The sequence below is a fragment of the Peromyscus californicus genome, unplaced genomic scaffold (genome assembly GCF_007827085.1).
Source record: "Peromyscus californicus insignis strain IS unplaced genomic scaffold, ASM782708v3 Scaffold_7__1_contigs__length_154581171, whole genome shotgun sequence".
In the NCBI taxonomy this organism is placed as follows: Eukaryota; Metazoa; Chordata; class Mammalia; order Rodentia; family Cricetidae; genus Peromyscus; species Peromyscus californicus.
The window spans coordinates 37,798,106-37,810,599 of record NW_026294595.1 but is presented as its reverse complement, the minus strand read 5'-3'; the positions used below and the strand labels follow the sequence as shown (position 1 = coordinate 37,810,599).

Below are 12,494 nucleotides of genomic sequence, written 5' to 3'. Positions count from 1 at the left end.
TGAACCATCCCTGCATCTCTGGGATGAAGCCCACTTGATCATGGTAGGATGATCTTTTTGATGTATTCTTGGATTTGTATTCGATTTGCCAGGAGTCCACATGGATCTCAGGCTTCACCTGAGGTGGCAGCATGGGCCACAGACACCAATATGGCCTCTGGTGGCACCACAGGCAACAGTGGTTCTTTGAGGAGTTCAATCCAGAACGTGAAACTTTTCTCATCTCAGGCCTCCATGGTTGCCCAGAGCCAGGGGGATCCCACAGTCAGGCAGCAAGTTCTGGTACTGAGTCCGCATCTGCTGAAGTTCCAGGCTGTTCTACACAATCCCACCAATCCTAGTGGGCAAAGACAGCAAGTTGATCTGAGCTGTCTTTGATTTCTTACCTGTCCCTGCCATCACATCTCTAGTTCCACCTCCCTCCCTAGGGTACACACCATCATATATTTGTTCTTTGTGGTGGTACCACCACCACCTCAGCCTGCAAGCCTGCTTTCTAACAGTACCCAAGACCGCCTTCTCAGGGATAGCACTACCCACAAGGGCTGGGCCCTCCTGTATTGGTCACTAGTTAAGAAAGTGTCCTGCAGACTTCCCTGCTTCCAGCTGATCTTCTGGAGGTATTTTCTCCAGTGAGGTTATCTCATCTCAAATGACTCTAACACATGTCAAGTTGACATAAAACCAGCCAGCGCAAGCCATGCAGGCCCATCCAGGTTACCATGTGCGAGCATGCCACCAACGGAGCCTGTAGGACTGTATGGGGACAGTCAGTTAGCACGAGGACTTGCCTCCACAAACAAGAACACATCCAAAGCAGTGGCTCCAGCACGGGACCCTCAGGTTGAGGAAAGAGGGCCCCATTTCATTCAGACCCCATCAGGGAAGAAACAAAGTGGTTATCAGTATTGGAATGTTTTACAGAACTACTTATCTGAGAAAGCTGGGCACTCTAAGGGAGGTCTTCTCAAACCCAGGAGACCCACTAGCAGGCTTAGGAATCTTCTGCTTCCATTACTGTTTTCCTGTTTGAGTTACAGACCCTCCTCCCACTCTGAGCACCTAGGCTTGTAGTTAGTTGTTAATTGATTTTCCACTCTCTGCACAATGGAGTGACAGGTTTGATGGGTGCAATTAAAACCACCTGCTGCAGATTACTCGTTTCTTTTGTTATGGGGCAGTTGTTTCCGGTTTAGGACTTTTTAATGCATTGTGGAACAGAAAGGGGAGGAAGAGCAGGTCCTCCTTTCTGAGTAATAGATTTTGATTTACTGGATTACTGGGGTTTTTTTGTTTGTTTGGTTGGTTTTTTGTTTTTGTTTTGTTTTGTTTTGTTTTTTAAAGACCCTCTTCTGGTCTGGCCACTTTGCATCCAGACAGCAGGATGCAAAAACTGAATTACAATGATACCACAGATTATTGTCTATATGCTCAATAGCTAAGTCAATGACCAATGAATCAATCAGCCATGAAAAGTTTTGTAGAAAATAATGCAAGTGATGATTTTGTAAATTTGTCCAAAAATAGATAGACTGCCCTATCTCTCAGTGTCCTGTTTTAAAAGCCATATGCCCCTAAACACAATTAACATGGTGAACTAATCACGAAATAAAATGTACCATTGTCAGCACTTTAAGTGAGCATCAGTGGTCTTAAATGCATTCACAGGCTGTGCATCCACCAGCACCATCTCTCTAGAACCCAGTTCTTCTTCCCATACTGAAAACTCCATACTTACTCAATAATGCTTCCCACCCTCTACCTACCCCCCAGCTCCTGATGAACAGTTCTCTGTGTTCATTCTTTAGAAGTTGGACTATTCAAGGTATTTGATATAAATAGGACCATCTTCTAGCTGTGGTGCTGTTTCACATAGCACAGTGCCTTCAAGTTTTATACACATTGCAACCTATACCAGAATTTCCTTCCTTTGCAAAGCTGATAAATATCCCACTGTTTGTATACACATTGTGTTTTCCAACTTACCCATCAGTAGACATTTGGATTGTTTCTACTTTAAATGAATATACAAATTTGAGTATCTCATTCTTTTTTTTTAATTATGAGTATGATTACTTGTATCTCATTCTTTTTGGTCTTATGATAAATGGAATTCTTTCCTTAGCTTCCCTTTTGGATTGTTAAAGATAGAAAGACAACTTTTTTTAAATGTTAGATTTGTATCCTGCAACTTTGCTGAATGCTTTTAAAAATCATAGAATCTTTACTTGATATTGGTGAAATTATTAAGGCCACTCCATGTAGTTAAAAGGAGATTTATTTAATGGCGTAACTTACAAATTAAGGGATAGGTAGGTCGTGGGGTCTGGGGAAGGTGTATCGCAGTCCAGCAGTGTTCTCTGGAGCTATGCTTGGCCCACCTCCACCGTCCAGGGTCCCGGCCCAGTGAGAGTGCTGGCCCATCCAGATCTCGGGTCTCCAGGCACCTCCCTTGGCCCCGCCTTGTAGGTGTGACAGTTGCCGAAGTCTCAATGGGGGTTGGAACTTCCAGATCAAAGCTGGAATGGCTACCCACTACATCTCCCCTTTTTGTCTAAATAAAAAAGTTCTAACCTAATACAAGACTATATACAAAGGAATGGTTATCAAATATTGTCCAGGAATAATGAGGGATAATGACCTAGATAAGATGGAACTACAATCAATGCAAACAATATCAAGCAAGAACACATACTAAAATCCAGAGAAGTATAGAGCATAGGTAAATGGCATGTTACAAAGATCGTTCCAAAAGTTGTCCTATCCTAAAGAACCTGAATCTAATACTTAATATGTTCTATCTACTAAGTTGTAACCATAACTGCTAGTCTTCAATCCCATCAAAGACCTGAGAAGGAATATAATGGTACCTGAGAAATGGTAGATGGATGCAAGCAACTTTCGGGAATCTTGCAAGAGTAGACCGAGACAGCTGGCAGCCTGGACAGTCACCTAATGTTTCTCAGCATTGTTGGTGCATTCAAATTGGCTACAGGCCTAAAGTATCTGACAGACCATTTTCAGAAGCAGGAATTCTGAAAGACCATCTTTCCCTGTCTTGGCAGAGTACAGTGGTCGCTTTCCTTGTGTCCCGCTTGTCCAGAAAGGACAGCATTACATTTGTACTGTCAGCCATCGAGGCAAGGGCAGTTCTTTGCCCAGTAGGCCATTTTGTGCCAAAAAGACAAACTTCCAAATGGAAATGTCTTAGAAGCCCAACATTCTCTCGGGATCAAATTGGTGTAGCCAGGAGCAATTGTGTCTCACCTCAACAGAATTCTAAGTTATTTAAATGCCATATTCTCTAGGTCTATGAAATGTTTGAAGATTACCTCTCCATCTGACCTATGTATCTGTAAATCTGGATAACCTAACTAACGTAACTATAGAAATGACAAGTGTAGGTGACTATAAATCTATAAGTCTTATCTACCGAAATAACCTAAGGACTAAGGCTTCACATAAGCAAGGTAAACAGTCTATAAGCAAGTGTATGGTAAAGAACAATGACTTCAAAATTGTGACAATACACAAGATATTTATAACAGAGGTAGGAATATATAGTGCGATATGCAATATGACAATAATCTTAAATATATATCAATATACCGAATATCCTAAACAGAAGTAGAACATACATAAAGTATGACAGATATAAATTTACATTTGTATCAATATATAAATATTTCAAATAAGAGTAGAAATATATGTACATTATTAACAAATATAGTTCTGTATTTATATCAATATACAAATTATCTTAAACAGGAATATAAAAATAGTTTACATTTATATCAACATATAAGAATCCATAACAGTGCAAATTATAGTGCAAATTGTCTAAGGCTGCTATTTTACTAAATTTGTTTACTAGTATATACAATAATCTACCATAATATCTTATACCTATCCATTCCATTTCTTCTTTTCCCTTTTTTCTCTCTCTTTTTTTTAGAATACTGAGTCTAATATTTTCTTCCACTCCCAACCCTATAACCATCATCCATAACCCAGAGAATTATGAAACCTAAGGGAGAAGGGGCATCGTTTTCTTAGAATTGCTTCCTGCTGTTTAGGGGGTGATGTTATCTCTGTTGGGTACTGTGAGAAAGCTCAGATAGTTAAATCTCAGTTAGACTAACTGTAGGTTCTGCAGCAAGTCTTAGAGTAATGGGTAAGATTGTCTGAAATTCTGGCAAGAAGTGTAGTATGATGATGATTACCATGGCATCATTCTGGATTGGGTAGAGTTGCTGTTGTTGGGGCCCCATTTTCCTTCTGGAGACTTCTGAGATTGCTATTAGAAAAACTTATTTGTTATCAAAATGGAAGGTTTGGATTAAAAGAGGACATAGCATGTAAGAAAGGATTCTGAGAAATCAAGAGTAAGCATGGAGAGAATTAGAACCTAGAAGACAATGGTCCCTTTTTATTGGTTTCCTTCTGTCCCACACCAGAGGGCTCTTCAGATATGGGACTGAAGAATCTCTCAAACTTTTCTTTTAGCAATATGCTTGGGTTTAGAGAAGGAGTGAGCCACTTCCATCTCCAAAGCCAGCTTGGCTTATAATTGAATTGGAACCACAACTTTTCTAAATTGATAGATAGATGTTAGACAGTGAGATTTTACCATGTGTAGATTGGTACCAATAGATTCTTTCTTTCTGCTGTAAATATCCGGATATCCAAGGCCTTATGACTTCTGTAAGATGGGTATTTCCATTATCCTAGAAAGACAAAAACAGAACCCTACCCCAACCTTGATTGTTAAATTTTTCTTACAACTTGTAGAGATGTCACATTGGTGGATGATCTTTTACTTCTCCTCATCAAGGGGTTTTTCCTGTTCGAATCGAATTTTTATTAAATTTGTTGGTATCCATAGCTTTTCTTCTCCTGCAGAAACAAAGGCAAAACCCCTTCCCCAACGTAGAACATATCCAGGTTTCCATTCTGAGGTCAGCACATCCTTGAAATAAACTGGTTGGTTTAGCTCAGGAGTTTTGTCTGTCGTCCAATGTCTCTCCGCAGCTGTTGTTCCTTTCTCATCAGCATTGAGAAAATTCAAGGTTAATAAATGACTATGCAATCTATTTCTAGGAGTCATTGTTACCTGTTACTGTTTATTTAGCATATCCTTTAAAGTTCGATTGGATCTTTCTATGACTGCTTGGCCTGTGGGATTGTGTGGTATACCTGTAACATGCTTTATATTGTAATAAGCAAAGAATTGTCTCATTTTATTGGAGACATATGCTGGGGCATTGTCTGTCTTAATTTGTACAGGTATTCCCATGATGGCCATAACTTCTAATAGGTGTGTAATCACAGAATCAGCCTTTTCAGAACTCATAGGAGTTGCCCATTGAAATCCTGAATAGGTGTCAATGGAATGATGTACATACTTTAATCTTCCAAATTCTGCAAAATGAAACACATCCATCTGCCAAATTTCATTTCTTTGTATACCTTTTGGATTGCTCCCTGCAGGTAATAGAATTTGGTTATAGATGGAACAAGTAGGACATTTTTTCACAATATCCTTGGCCTGTTGCCAAGTGATGGAGAAATCCTTCTTCAAACCTTTGCTATTTATATGGTATTTCTTATGAGATTCTGAGGCTTCTAGCACATTACCTATTAGTAACTAATCAATCTCATCATTACCTTGTGCTAGAGGTCCTGGCAAACCTGTATGGGATCTGATATGTGTTATATATATAGGATGTTCCCTTTTTCTGATGATTTCCTGCAATTGTATGAATAATGAAGTTAATTCTCTATTATCAGGAATAAATTCAGCAGTTTCAATATGTAAAACAACTCTCTCTGCATATTGAGAGTCAGTGACTATATTGAGGGGTTCTGTGAAGTCCATCAGTACCATAAGAATGGCATACAGTTCTGCCTTTTGTACAGAGCTGTATGGACTTTGTACCACTTTAAGTCTCCTGATTTATATCCTGCTTTCCCTGATTTATTTGCATCAGTATAGAATGTGAGGACTCTAGAAATTGGCTTTTGTCGTACAATGTGAGGAAGGACCCATTCAGTCTTCTTTATGAATTCTATTCTCTTGCTTTTGGGATAGTGGTTGTTAATCTCTCCCAAAAAATTACTGCAGGCTCTCTGCCAGTATTCATTATCTTTCCATAGTGATGAAATTTCCTCATTAGTTAAAGGTACTACAATTTCTGCTGGGTCCATTCCTGTCAACTGGCGAAGTCTTAGTTTACCTTTTTGAATCAAATCAGAGATCTTTTCTATATAAGTCTTTAATTTTTTATTTGGTTTACGTGGTAGGAATATCCATTCCAATATAATATCTTCTCTCTGCATCAAAATACCTGTTGGGGAATGTCTGGAGGGGAGTATGACAAGAATGCATTCAAGTTCTGGATCCACACGATCCACATGTGCTTCTCGAATCGTCTTTTCTACTAGAGCCAATTCCTTCTCAGCTTCGGCTGATAATTCTCTTGGACTATTTAATTCTTTGTCCCCTTCTAGAGTATTAGCCAAATTTTGTAGTCCATCTTTGGGTATTCCCATGATACCCAGTAAGTTGGAAATGCTTCCTAATAACTTTTGAAAATCATTAAGAGTCTTCAATCAATCTCTCCTTAGTTGTACCTTTTGGGAGTCTAATTTTTTGTAGCTCTATCTTATATCCTAAGTAATTAATAGAATCTCCTCTTTGTATTTTTTCAGGAGCAATTTGCAGTCCCCAGCGAGCCAAAACTTTTTTTACTTCTTCAAACATGCTTTCTAATGTATCTAACTTTGGATCAGCTAATAGGATATCATCCATATAGTGATAAATTATGGATTGTGGAAACTTTACACGAATTATCTCCAATGGTTTCTGCACAAAGTATTGGCACAAAGTAGGGCTGTTTAACATTCCCTGTGGGAGGACCTTCCATTGATATCTCTTGACTGGCTGAGAATTGTCGTAATTAGGTACTGTGAAGGCAAATTTTTCTCTATCATTTTCTTGTAAGGGTATGGTAAAGAAACAATCTTTTAAGTCAATAACTATTATAGGCCATTCTTTAGGTAGCAGAGAGGGCAAAGGCATCCCAGTCTGTAGGGAGCCCATTGGCTGAATTACTTTATTAATAGTTCTCTGATCTGTCAGCATTCTCCAATTACCAGACTTTTTTTTAATAACAAGTAAAGGAGAATTCCAAGGGCTGGTAGATTCTTCAATGTGTTGAGCATTTAACTGCTCTTGAACCAGCTGTTCTAAAGCTCGTAGCTTCTCTTTTGTCAAAGGCCATTGTCCAACCCAGACAGTTTTATTAGTTAGCCATTTTAAAGGTAAGGCAGTTGGTACTTCTGAGAGTTCAACAGCAGTCGTGCTCTGTTTGTGAACAGCCTGAATGGTTGGTGCCTGATTTTTATAGCATGTCATGATATTATTCCTAGAAACATGCATTGGTCTGTATTCCTTTTCTAAAAGTGTAGGAATTTTAATCTAGGTATTCCATTGTTGTAACAGATCTCGGCCCCAAAGATTTACTGCTACATTTGCTACATATGGCTTCAGCCTTCTTCTCTGTCCTTCTGGCCCTATGCAGTCAAGCCATCTCGAACTCTGTTTTATCTGAGATAGGGTGCCAATCCATAAAAGTTGGACATCTACCTCTTGAAGAGGTCAATTCGGATGCCATGATTTTGGTGTAATTCTAGTCACATCTGCACCTGTGTCTACCAGTCCCTCCATAACCAGGCCATTAATTCGAATTCTAAGCTTTGGTCTTTGATCATTTATGGAAATCTGCCAAAATATTTGTTTTATAGTGTTCTTTGTAAACTGTGATCCACCTATCAGAGCTGTTTTATCATCCATTGCAGTATCGGTTTTTACATTAGGCATTGGTTTATTCAGTTGTCCTGGAGAGGAATTTCTTCCACAGTGGCTGGGAATGTTGGTACTACATTTGATTTGGGGGCCTGCAAGAGGCCCCCTGAGGCATTTCCCGCCAGTAAAGGGCTGCCTCATATATCTATTTTTGATCTGCACTCACTGGTCCAATGTCGGCCTTTGCCACACCTTCTACATAATCTGGGAGGTGGTTGGGGTCTCCTGTTTAGGCTATTCCTAAAAGGAGTATTACTTCTAGGAGTACCCCACGTACAGTTTTTACTTACATGACCTGGTGTACCACATTTAGAACATTTGGTAACACGGGGCCTTCTTTCACCTCTGGGATTTGTCTCTCCTATCCAAGCCTCATTACTGTAGTTACGAGACTCAACACCATTAGTATACTGAATCCATTCTTCCAAAGGAGCTGATCTGATCTTTAATGGTGTAAGTATTCTTCTGCATTCTGCATTAGCATTGTCGAACGCCAAGGACTCAGTTAATACTTTTCTTAATTCTTTATCTGATATAGCTTTTGTTATAGCTGTGTTCAGCCTTTGTAAAAAATCAGTGAAGGGTTCGTGTGGTCCCTGAAATATCTTTGTGTATACCTCAGTTGGTTTTCCAGGTTCTGGAATTTTCAAGCAATTAGAGCTGCTGTATGGCATAGGGATATTGTATGCTCATCATAAGTGGCTTGTACATTCCTGTCAGCGAAACATCCCTCACCAAGTATTTGATCTTGGGAGATCACAAAACCTCTGAGTTTACCTTGTTGTTCTAAATTTTTTGCCTCTTCTCTCAACCAGCTTTTCCACTGTAGCTGCTGGCTATATTCTAGAACAGCTGAAATTAACTGATGCCAGTCATCTGGGATGATTCTATGTGAGGTAGACCATGAATTTAACATCTATTTTACATATGTGGAGTGTATCCCTTATGTAACTACTGCTTCCTTTATATTTTTAAAGTCCCTTGTTGAAATTGGTTGTAATGTATATGTATTATATGGCTCGGGGTGTGTGTCATCCGCTGGCTTCTCATGGATGATAACAGGATAAGCCATTGTATGAGAGCCATTTGGAGATGTTACAACCTCTATGGTCTTGCCCTTCTGCTTATTAGGTCCCTTGTCATGTTTACTGAGAGTTTCTTCTAAGGCTTGCAAACGAGCACCTAGGGTCTGTTCTAGGGAGTGAACCTCCTCTCTGGCAAGGGACTCCAGATTTCTCATGGAATCATAGAAGTTTTTTTGTTCCTCAGAAACACATGATTCCATGGACCTTATCTTATCAATTAATGATAATCTTTCTTCCTTATATAGTGTCTGGAGAGTTAGTATTCTGTCCATTAAGTATTCACATTTATTATCAATAAGATCAATTTTTGGTACAAGCCTGTTTTATAAATCCTGATCAGCAGATTCCAGAGAAAGAATCTTTTTCTGTACGCTTTCATTGCTATCTCTTAAAGCAGATTCCAGAGAGAGAGTCTTTTTCTGTACGCTTTCATTGCTATCTCTTAAAGCAGATTCCAGAGAAAGAATCTTTTTCTGTACGCTTTCATTGCTATCTCTTAAAGCAGATTCCAGAGAGAGAATCTTTTTCTGCAAGCCTTCATTGCTATCTCTTAAAGCCTGTATCAGTCCCAATAATGACTCATCTTTGTTCTTGTTATTAAACCAGTGTTTGAACACTGTGTGAATTATTACAATGAATGCCAAAATGGTACAGGCCAGATATGCCTTAAGAAGGTTGTATATTTCCAGGAAGATGTCATTCATCATACAGGCAAAAAGGTTTTCAAATTCTTGTGAGGTAATGTTGTCAGCCATATTACAAGAATTACTCAAAATTTGTTAGTCAATTTTAAGGTGTAAAATTATCAAGTACTTTTACTTGAAACAATATGCTTACCTTTCGTGGTTTTGGGGGGGTGTAGTAGCACTTTTCAGCCAGCAGGTGGCATTGGTACAGCTCCAAAGCAGGGCCTGCTGGTGATCTTGGCTGACTGCAGCTCGCTGGAGTCAAGATGGCAGGAGCCAGAGCCGGTGCCAGCACTCAGGAAGCGGGGGAGTGCCTCTTTCGCTGGTCTCGGGGCTAAGCTAGGGAACTGAGACCGGACTAGCTGCTCCCTTTTTCGGGAATGGAACTGTGTAGGTGTTCCCTAGTTATATGGAACTTTGCAGGCGGGTTTAGGTACCCGCTAGCCAGGGAGGAGGCTGAGGGTGGGAGCCACCCAGGCCTTTGGAATTTGCCCCATGTGAGCGCCAGATATTGGTGAAATTATTAAGGCCACTCCACGTAGTTAAAAGGAGATTTATTTAATGGCATAACCTACAAATTAAGGGATAGGTAGGTCGCGGGGTCTGGGGAAGGTGTATCGCATGCAGTCCAGCAGTGTTCTCTGGAGCTCTGCTTGGCCCACCTCCACAGTCCAGGGTCCCGGCCCAGGGAGAGCACTGGCCCATCGAGATCTCGGGTCTCCAGGCACCTCCCTTGGCCCTGCCTTGTAGGCGTGACAGTTGCCAAAGTCTCAATGGGGGTTGGAACTTCCAGATCAAAGCTGGAATGGCTACCCACTACAACTTGACTTAATTTTCTCTGTGTAACATGCTATCCTACTCTCTTGTCTCAAAGGACAACATAAAACTATGTATATACAATGATCTTAATTTATTAAATGGCAACATCTGATTTAATATCAGTAAATTCAAACAAAATGGTCAGATGACATACAACTCTGAACTGTTCTTCTATAAATAATTCTAAAACACAGAGTAGAAAAACCTTTGAAATGTTCCTGTCTGTGGCCATTTGAATGAGAATGGTCCCTATAGGTCCATATATTTAAATGTTTAATTTGCAGTTTGTAGAACTGTTTGGGAATGATTAGGAGGTATGGCCTTGTTGAAGGAGGTGTGCCACTGAAGGTGGGCTTTGAGGTTTCAAAAGCACACTCTTCCCAGTTACTCTCTCTCTCTCTCTCTCTCTCTCTCTCTCTCTCTCTCTCTCTCTCTCTCTGTCTCTCTCATCAGATGTAAGCTCTCAGCTACTACTCTAGCACCATACCTGCCTGCTGCCATGCTTTCCACCATGACGTCCATGCACTCTAACCCTCTGGACCATGAGCCCAAATAAAAAGTTTTGTGTTATAAGATGCCTTCATCATGGTGTCTCTTCACAGACACCATCTGTATTATTGTAATCAGAGTTTTTCATCCAGTGTTTGAAACCAGACAGAAAATGGTAAAGAATATAAAATTGTCTTTTTGCCAACTAGAAACAGATACTCAAGAGCTTACCCCAGATCATGCACTGTTCTCCAGAGCACTTTCCAGACAGTTTTAGAAAGGCATGTTTGGTTTAGAGTAAAGACACACTTGCTGAATTATTTTACTAATGGTACCATCTTGTAAATTAGACCGAGGAAACCTGAGTGTTGGTTTTTGACTTGAAGATTTTAATGTTTAAATATTGTATGCACTCCATAAAAATAGACTTGACAAATCAAAAAATAGGTTCCTATTGTCTCAAACAGTAATGGAGATAAAAAAAAATAGCAAATCAGAGTGGACTAAATAAATCTATAACCAACAGGTTACAAAGGCATTATTGTCCTGAAAAATGATACCCAAGGCCAAGTTTACAAACACAGCCATTTCTTGCTATTATTTGTTAAAGTAAAGAAAGAACCAGCCATAGCTTTGGACGTAGCAACAACATAGTAGTCTCCGGTTTGTAGCACAACCATTCTAGGTAGCAGAGGGGATCAGTAAAGCAGATATTCCACTGCCGCAGCACAAGCCCATAAAGAATAAGAAAAATCACCACAGCATCTAGATGATATTATCTTTACATAGCTTCCTTGGGAGCACACATACGTAAAGTTCTGCCTCTGAGGTATAAGTAAAAGTAACTTTTCTGATTTTAGAAATGTAATATTTAGACTGTTGATAGAGCATTTGCAAAAAATATTTAAGTCTGATGAAACCCACATGTTCCGCCACAGTGAGCACCTCAGGTGCTTCACTGAAGTCCTCTGGGGTGGCCCTTAGACACTGAACGTCTCCTTTCTTGTTCCGTCATTCCCACCCCATTCCATCTGAGGCTCCTAGATTTTATAAACGCTCTCATTGCTTCTGTTCCCTGTAGCAAGTGAATAATGCATGCAATAAGAGGAGTCTAAAATTGGATGTTAGAAGTCCAGTGCACTTTCTCCTGAGGTTTCTTGGGTAATTTTGCCAGGCTTTGTGTTTTCCTCTGACTCAGCAGTTATGTCCAGAAGTCACCACCATTTGGAAGTTCTTTTAACTTTGTGTGTTTTAAAAGTAATTTCAAACTAAGCTTTGAACTCAATGCTAGTTGAGTTTGATACTTACGCTTTGTTACAAGTGTGTATGTATGTATGTGTGTGTGTGTGTGTGTGTGTGTGTGTGTGTACACAAGTTGTCTGCTTCTGCCTTGGGTGTATTTGTATTTAAAAAGGAGCATTGCCAACAATCATTGGGAGCAAATTCATTCAGCTGCTTGGGGAAAATGCTAGTGGGTGGAATGCCTTGGATTTGTTGAGATTTATTTCCAGTGAAAATATATACTTAAACACATTTGAATAAGCCAAA

General features: G+C 39.8%; 1 protein-coding gene across 1 annotated transcript in view; it reads left to right on the top strand.

Annotated features, from left to right (window-relative positions):
• Positions 1-12,494, top strand: part of Pla2r1 (phospholipase A2 receptor 1) — a 138,085-nt gene that overhangs the window by 69,210 nt on the left and 56,381 nt on the right.